Raw genomic sequence first — 9,686 nt, forward strand, 5'->3', positions numbered from 1 at the left:
CCATAGTAGTAGCGAGGGTTATAAAACCGCGCTACTACTAAGTTTTTACCCCTCGCTACTACTAAGAGGTCTCAACCGTGCCCCTCTGGGACATGCCATAGTAGTAGCGAGGGGTAAAATCCCTCGCTACTACTAAAGCTCCCATTTTGAAACTCTACCCCCCCCCCCCGGGGGATCGCCTTTTCGGTTTTGTAAAAAGCAAAAGAAAATGATAAAAACTTCAAAAATTAAAATCCTTCGAGATGTAGTTATGTTACTACATCTACTAGTTAGGAAAATTTAAAAACTTAAATTTGGACATGTTTTGCAAAAAGTGTAGGGAAAATGTAAAACGGCTATAACTTTTGCATATGATGTTAGAAAAAAACATATAATATATCAAAATGTTTCAAAAATTAAAATCCTTCGAGATGTAGTTATGTTCTTACATCTACTAGTTAGGAAAATTTAAAAACTTAAATTTGGACATGTTTTACAAAAAGTGTAGGGAAAATGTAAAACGGCTATAACTTTTGCATACGATGTCAGATAAAACGTATAATATATCAAAATGTTCAGCACGAAAATCCGCATACGATGGAGACGGCCTACGGCCTGTTTGCAAATTTTTAGAATCCTCAAATTCTAAAAGGAAAAAAAGTTATGCTCAAATTTCAGTTTTTTTAATTTTAGTCAAATCTGGTCAAACTGTAGTCAAACTACTTATTCAAGACGTATTAGTGTTACTAAATAATTATTCAAGAATATTAGTGTTACTAAATAATTATTTTAGTTTTTTGGAATTTTGGTCAAATCTGGTCAAACTGTGGTCAAACTTTGGTCAAAATGTGGTCAAACTCCTTATTCAAGAAATATTAGTGTTACTAAATAATTATTGTGGTTTAGAACAATAGTTTTAAACTCAAACAACGAAATGTGTGACTTCATGCTCAAGCTAAACTCCCGAGGGTTAATAGGATTGACATCTTACTATTGTCAGGAAAACAACATGTGCAGACTTGGAATCGAGGGAGAATAGAACCCGGAAGTTAAGTGTGCTCAGGCTGGAGTAGTGAGAGGATGGATGACCGTCCGGGAAGTTAGATGATTTGGAATGATGAGGGGTGATTAGAGATTAAACTGAGCAGCGATGAGGGTGATTAGAGATTAGAGGTTAAAATAATTCAGAAATTTGAAAATTCGGGCAAAAAATTCGAAAAAAAATTCCGCGGGTTAGTAGTAGCGCGGGTTTTTACCCACGCTACTACTAACGGACGTAGTAGTAGCGCGGGTGCGCCCGCGCTACTGCTATACGTTAGCTGTAGCGCCTTATTAGTAGCGCCGGCCCCCGCGCTGCTAATAGGCCCAAAACCCACGCTGCTGCTAGGCTTTTCCCTAGTAGTGATAAACCTGGCTCGGTTGCCACTATTGGGGAACATAGTAATTTCAAAAAAAAGCATACGCACATGCAAGATCATGGTGATGCATAGCAACGAGACGGGAAGAGTGTTGTCCACGTACCCTCATAGACCGTAAGCGGAAGCATTATGAGAACGCGGTTGATGTAGTCGTACGTCTTCACGATCAACCGATCCTAGTACCGAAAGTACGACACCTCCGTGATCTGCACACGTTCGGCTTGGTGACGTCCCACGAACTCCCGATCCAGCCGAGTGTCGAGGGAGAGCTTCGTCAGCATGACGGCGTGATGATGGTGATGATGATGCTACCGTCGCAGGTCTTTGCCTAAGCACTACAATGATATGACCGACGTGGATTATGGTGGAGGGGGGCACCGCACACGGCTAAGGGGTCAATGATCAACTTGTGTGTCTATGGGGTGCCCCCTTCCCTGTATATAAAGGAGTGGAGGAGGGGGGAGGGCCGGCCCTCTATGGCGCACTCTAGGGGAGTCCTACTCCCGCCGGGAGTAGGATTCCCCCCTTCCAAGTAGTAGTAGTAGGAGAGAAGGAAGGGAAGGAGAGGGGAAAGGAAAGGGGGGGCGGCCCCCACCCAATTTGGATTGGGCTAGGGGGCACGCTTCCCACCTGTTACTTTCCTCTCCTCTCTTCCAATAAGGCCCAATAAGGCCCATATACTCCCCGGGGGGTTTCGGTAAGCTTCCGGTACTCTGGAAAATGCCCGAACTCATCCGGAACCATTCCGATGTCCAAACATAGGCTTCCAATATATCGATCTTTATGTCTCGACCATTTCGAGACTCCTAGTCATGTCCGTGATCAAATCCGGGACTCCGAACTACCTTTGGTACATCAAAACACATAAACTCATAATACCGATCGTCACCGAACGTTAAGCGTGCGGACCCTACGGGTTCGAGAACTATGTAGACATGACCGAGACACGTCTCCGGTCAATAACCAATAGAGGAACCTATATGTTCATATTGGCTCCCACATATTCTAAGAAGATCTTTATCGGTCAAACCGCATAATGATATACGTTGTTCCCTTTGTCATTGGTATGTTACTTGCCCGAGATTCGATCGTCGGTATCTTAATACTTAGTTCAATCTCGTTACCGTCAAGTCTCTTTACTCGTTTCGTAATGCATCATCCCTCAACTAACTCATTAGTCACATTGCTTGCAAGGCTTATATTGATGTGGATTACCAAGAGGGCCCAGAGATACCTCTCTGACAATCGGAGTGATAAATCCTAATCTCGATCTATGCCAACTAAACAAACACCATCAGAGACACCTGTAGAGCACCTTTATAATCACCCAGTTACGTTGTGACGTTTGGTAGCACACAAAGTGTTCCTCCGGTATTCGGGAGTTGCATGTTCTCATAGTCATAGGAACATGTATAAATTATGGAGAAAGCAATAGCAACATACTAAACGATCATCGTGCTAAGCTAACAAATGGGTCAAGTCAATCACATCATTCTCTAATGATGTGATCCCATTAATCAAATGACAACTCATGTCTATGGTCAGGAAACATAACTATCATTGATTCAACGAGCTAGTCAAGTAGAGGCATACTAGTGACACTTTGTTTGTCTATGTATTCACACATGTACTAAGTTTCCAGTTAATACAATTCTAGCATGAATAATAAACTTTTATCATGTTATTAGGAAATATAAATAACAACTTTATTATTGCCTCTAGGGCATATTTCCTTCAGTTAGTGCAACCAAAGATAATATCATCAACATATATTTGGCATATGAACAATGCACCATCATAAGATTTAGTGAAAAGAGTAGGATCAAATGAACTGGGTTTGAAAGCATTTTTCTTCGGGAATTCCTTCAGTGTATCATACCAAGCCCGTGGGTTTTGCTTGAGGCCATAGAGAGCCTTGTTCAGTCTGAAGACTTTGCTCGGATGCTTTGGATCCTCAAAACCTGGTGGTTGAGCAACATAAACTTCTTCCTCGAGCTTACCATTGAGGAATGCACTTTTCACATCCATTTTATATAAGAGGATATTGTGATGGTTAGCATATGCAAGTAATATATGAATAGCTCCAATCCTAGCAACAGGTGCAAAAGTTTCACCAAACTCAATACCCTCAACCTATGTGTAGCCTTGTGCTACAAGACGGGCCTTATTTCTTACCACTTGAACATTTTCGTCTTGCTTCTTGCTATAGATCCACTTGGTGCTGATGATATTGTGCTTGTGTGGATCAAGATGATTCACAAGCTCCCACACATTGTTGAGCTCGAATTGTTGCAATTCTTCTTGCATGGCTTGAATCCACTCAAGCTCCAGCAATGCGTCATCAACTTTAGTGGGCTCTGTGATAGAGACAAATGCATAATGCCCACAAAAGTTCACTAGATGTGAATATCTTGAGCAAGTGATGGGACCAGGTGCATTGATGTTGTCAAGGATCTTCTCAATCTGCACTTCATTCGCCACTCGTGGATGAGCTGGACGAGGGCCTTGTTGACGTTGAGCATTTTCCTCAGAGTCATTTTCTTCAGGAGCATCAGTTTCTTCAGGATGAGGAATGATCACTTCTTCTTCAGCTATTTCTTCACCGGGCACTATTTCACCAGTGCCCATCAGCTTGATAGATTCCTCAGGAGGCATTTCATCTAGCACAGGAGGCAGGTGCTCTCTTTGCGAGCCGTTATTAGTTTCATCGAACCACACATCTATAGTTTCAACAACCTTGTTGTGATAGGTGTTGAAGACTCTGTAGGCATGCGAGTCCTTCCGTAACCAATCATAAAACCGTCATGTGCTTTCTGTGCAAATTTGGAATTGTGATGTGGATCTCTAATCCAGCATTTAGCATCGAAGACTTTGAAATAACTTACATTTGGCTTTTTGTTAGTGAGGAGCTCATATGAAGTCTTCTTGAGGAATTTGTGAAGATATACCCGATTGATGATGTGACAAGCAGTATCAATTTCTTTAGGCCACCATCAACGAGGTGTCTTGTATTCATCAAACATAGTGCGGGCCATCTCAATGAGTGTCCTGTTCTTGCGCTCAGCAATTCCATTCCGCTGAGGAGTATACGGAGCAAATAGCTCATGAGTGATACCAAGTTAATCAAGATAGTCATCAAGGCATGTGTTCTTGAACTCGGTGCTGTTGTCGCTTCTGATATGCTTGATCTTGATGCCGTAATTCATCATGGTACGGTTAGCGAATCGTTTGAAGACGCCCTGCACTTCAGTCTTGAAGGTAATGATATGCACCCAGGTGTATGAGAATAATCATCAACAATGACGAATCCATAGAGGGATGTTGCATTGGTTAGTGTAGCATAATGAGTGGGACCAAAGATATCCATATGAAGTAATTCAAAGGGATGAGTGGTGGTCGTGATTGTCTTCGCGGAGCGCTTGGATCTGGTCATCTTTCTAGCCTCACAAGCACCACAAAGGTGATCTTTCATGAATTTGACGTCCTCGACGCCAATGATATGCTTCTTCTTGACGAGTGTGCTCAAATTCCTCATGACAACACGTCCAAGTCCTCGATGCCATAGCCAGCATTCTGAAGCTTTTGCTAGTAGGCATGTGGCTGGTTGAGGACCTAGAGAGAAATCTACAATATACACATCACCTCTCCTAAAGCCTTCGAATAATTTGGACTTGTCAGATTCCATTAGCACAATGCATCTATATTTGCCAAAGATGACAATCATATCAAGATCACAAAGCATTGAGACAGACATTAGGTTGTATCCTAGGGACTCAAGAAGCATCACTTTTTCCATGTGTCGATCCTTTGAGATAGCAACCTTACCTATACCCAATACCTTGCTTATGATATGCTTCAGATGAGACGGAGTAAGGGGAGCATTGGTGAGGAGATTCCTATCACTAGTCATGTGATTGGTGCAGCCACTGTCCAAAACCCATTCAGTAGCTTTTGGAGTATCATCCTATAGAAGCATTAGTTTCACTTACAAGTTCATATACTTCAATTGAAGAATATGATGGTAAATTTCGTCAGTAATTTCATCAGTAAGCATATAACTAGCAGCATAGGGATGTGTGAAATGAAGAATTTCATTCATCATGATTAGCTTGCATCCTAACAAGCATTTATGTCAGGCCTTCAGCAATTTCATCACTATTTTATTGTGTCTGAAGACCTAACCCTGTAGAAGAGATTAGATCTTCTTCTTAACCACCCACATTTGAATGGGCGGCTGAGAAGCAATGTAGCGCAAAGCATTGATAGAGAACTTAGGCATTGAAGAATATGCATTTCTCTTCATAGGAGGAGTATAGTACTTATAAGAATATGCAGAGAAATTCTTAGCGGTTTTGTGCACATAGTGATTTGAAGATTAATGCAAATATTCATCAAATCACTGTTTGTTTCCCTGCATTGAAGTGTTGGTACGGGGTTGACATCCGTCCATTTGACGACTTTGGTTCAGGTGAAGAATTTACCCTGGGGATGTTCCTTTTCTTTTGTGGTGTCATGATGACATTCACCTGAAGATTTTGAATGACAGTTTTAGGCACCCAGATTTTCTTCACTTGAGAGCCATTCCTGCAGTTAGGACCAACAAATCTAACAAATACTTCACCATTCCGATGTTTGAATAGCTTATAGTTGGAGTCAAATGACTCATCAGAAGAATGTGGAGTATCACAACTAAAGCCAGATAGAGTGGATGGATCAACTTGAGGCCCTTCAACCCATGTGGTTTTGGGATACTTATCGGTGTCAAAACCGGCGGATCTCGGGTAGGGGGTCCCGAACTATGCATCTAAGGTGGATGGTAACAGGAGGCAGGGGACACGATGTTTACCCAGGTTCGGGCCCTCTCGATGGAGGTAATACCCTACGTCCTGCTTGATTGATCTTGATGATATGAGTATTACAAGAGTTGATCTACCACGAGATCGTAGAGGCTAAACCCTGGAAGCTAGCCTATGGTATGATTGTTTGTCGTCCTATGGACTAAATCCTTCGGTTTATATAGACACCGGAAGGGGCTAGGGTTACACAGAGTCGGTTACAAGGGAGGAGATCTACATATCCGTATTGCCAGGCTTGCCTTCCACGCCAAGGAAAGTCCCATCCGGAAACGGGACAAAGTCTTCAATCTTGTATCTTCATAGTCCAATAGTCCGGCCAAAGGATATAGTCCGGCTGTCCGGAGACCCCTAATCGAGGACTCCCTCAGTAGCCCCTGAACCAGGCTTCAATGATGATGAGTCCGGCGCGCAGATTTGTCTTCGGCATTGCAAGGCGGGTTCTTCCTCCGAATACTCCATGGAAGATTTTGGACACAAGGACAGTGTCCGGCTCTGCAAAACAAGTTCCACATACCATCGTAGAGAGAATAATATTTTGACAAATCTAATCTGCTGACACGCTTGACAACATCACATCATACTGCGGCCCAGTCATTATTCAAACCGTTTTTCTCAACCAGCACTGCACATATCGAGGCAGTTTTCTTGACATGTCTTGTCAAAGCAGAGATCATGTCCCCTTATCACGGGATTCTCATCAATACGGGTATGGGTAACCCAACCGTGCCATCAATTATGGCGTTCGGGGAATAAGCAATTTTACCAGGTAAGTGGGGAGGCGTATCGCTTCTTACGCCCTTATAAAGGGACAAAGATTCACCCTTTTTACCCACGCCTTCTTCCTCCTTGCTTATCCATTCTCACGCACTCCAGCTCCAGCGCCCAAGTTCGCGTCTTTCTTCTCAAACCACTCCAAGCATGTCCGGAGCGGGAGGCAAGTGGATGGTCTCCTCCGTCACGGAGGAGCACATCGCAAAGCTACGGGAAGCTGGATATCTGGCCGCGGACATCGCGCATCGGCTACCAGATGCGGGGCAGATCGTCCCTATGCCCGCACCCCATGAGAGGGTAGTTTTCCTTACCCACTTTGTCCGCGGACTGGGATTTCCCCTTCACCCATTTTTCCGCGGGCTCATGTTCTACGACGGGCTGGATTTTCATGATCTGGCCCCCAATTTTATCCTCAACATCTCGGCGTTTATCGTCGCGTGCGAGGCCTTCCTCCACATCAGGCCCCACTCCGGGCTGTGGCTGAAGACCTTCAATGTTAAACCAAAGGTGGTGGTCGGCCAGCAAGCGGAGTGCGGAGTCGCCATGGTGGGCAAAATACCTAACGTCACCTGGCTCGAAGGCTCCTACGTGGAGACCATAAAGGGGTGGCAATCGGGATGGTTCTACATCACCGAGCCATGCAACACCAACTGGGTGGTGGCCCCCGAATTTCGATCCGGAATCCCCATGCGGCTCACCTCCTGGAAAGAGAAGGGCCTGTCCTGGGGTTCCCTGGTAGAGCTGACCGGACTCCAGACCTGCATCAAGAACATGATTAGCAAGAAAATCAAGCTTGTCAACGTGGTCCAGGTCATGCTCTTCCGCCGAATTCTCCCGTGTCAACGACGGGTATTCAACTTGTGGCAGTTCGACCCGGCCGAGCACCAGACGCTGCGAAAGCTCTTCGACACAAGGACGTCTGGAAGGTCCTATTCAAGGGTGTTGACGTACCTCCTACCCTTACTGAGGACTGCGGACTCAGCGCAAAGTGCCATGCCAATCCGGTAAGTTTTTATATCTCATAGGATATTTATTTGCTCCAGTTTTAATCATGTGCGGTGTCGTGGAATTGTCATGGCAAATGTCCTAGCATAAGGACTTAGTCATGAGGCCAACGCATCTATGTGGTAGCTTGAGAGGGGTTGAGGGGAATCGAGAGATGCAACACAAGACAGGGATTTAGACAGCTTCGGGCCCCGGGAAACATCATCCAGTAACAACCCTACATGCTATTTGAGGCTAGGTCTCATTATCATCATGAGAGAGTCACCGTAAACCGACTCTCCTCTTTGTGTCTAGCCCTAAGTTTGTTTCTTTCTTGATTGTCCCCCTTTGGGGAGCCCTACCCCTCCTTATATATGTTGAAGAGGCGGCTTACATGTAGAGTCCAACTTGGACTTAAGACTTAACTATTCTGACTCCCCTTCCTAGGCTTCTTAACTTCTGTCGGTTTAACATTGTTTGGCAGTTTAACATTGTCTACCGGTTTAACATTGTCTGCCGGTTTTGCATTGTCTACCGGTTTACCGTCTGTCTTAGCCATCTGTCTTGACTATCTGTCTTTAACTCTCCGCCGGTTTACCATCCGCCGGTTTACCAAGTCCCAGCCGTTTTACAACTCCAGCCGGGACATACCATGGGGTATATCCCCGACATTAGCCCCCGGTTTAATTTGGATTTATCCATGTTAAACTGATCCTGAGCATCTTTAAATCCTTGTCATTTCCTTCTATAAAATCCGGTTCAACAGGCCAGCTTCATTATCAATTTGCTGATATTGGTTTGTCACAGAGAAATATTGTGAAGAATAAATCCTTTGACTTCATCTCCCAATGCTTAACAAAAATATTGGCCTTTGAAATACTCATTTGATCTTCAGCCGGTTTAAGAATGTAGAACTTGCTGGTTTATCATTGCCGGTTTACAAATATTGATGGCACCGGGTCATAGTTGTAGTTAACATCAAGCTTGAAAATATACCTCTTATATGCCTATCACTTGTAGCCCCCAAGTCTTAAGGAGGTAGCATAGCAACAGCTTAAGACTTGCTTCAATATGAATGTCACAAGCTTGAAGAAATCCCGGTTGTTCATCTCAATCACTAGTCAAAACTGAGCATTCCATATATGTAGCCCCCAAGTGCGGGGTTGTCATGCTTGCAGCAACCTGGTACTTGAAATTGCCTTATGCTTATAAAAACTTCAACCAATATAGCCCCCAAGGGCCGGGTCATTATGCAATAATGAGCAGGGACTTTATAGATATGATCATGTAGACTTGAACAGCAACGTGTAGCCCCCAAGGGCCGGCTTAGTAAGATAATATTGAGCTGGGACTTTGATATATTCTTCAATGAAAATAACATCATATGATGTAACCCCCATCATGGGGCTTGAATTCACGTCCACAAGGTTAAGAGCCTTGTGCTTTACCAACTGAGCAGTGGACCCTTCAAAAAAAACTCTGTACTTTTAAATTGTTGACATAGGCAATTGGTAGCCCCCAAGGGCCGGCTCATTACAATGTGATGAGTCGGGTCTTCAATAAGGTGAGCAAAAAATGACTTTGCATTAGCCCCCAAGTGTCATGGTGCATGCTTGCAGCGACATGAGACTTGTGTAGTTTATGTAATCCCAGCTTGAACAATGTAGCCCCCAAGTGT

The sequence above is a fragment of the Triticum dicoccoides genome, chromosome 6A, assembly GCF_002162155.2.
Source record: "Triticum dicoccoides isolate Atlit2015 ecotype Zavitan chromosome 6A, WEW_v2.0, whole genome shotgun sequence".
Taxonomy (NCBI): domain Eukaryota; kingdom Viridiplantae; phylum Streptophyta; class Magnoliopsida; order Poales; family Poaceae; genus Triticum; species Triticum dicoccoides.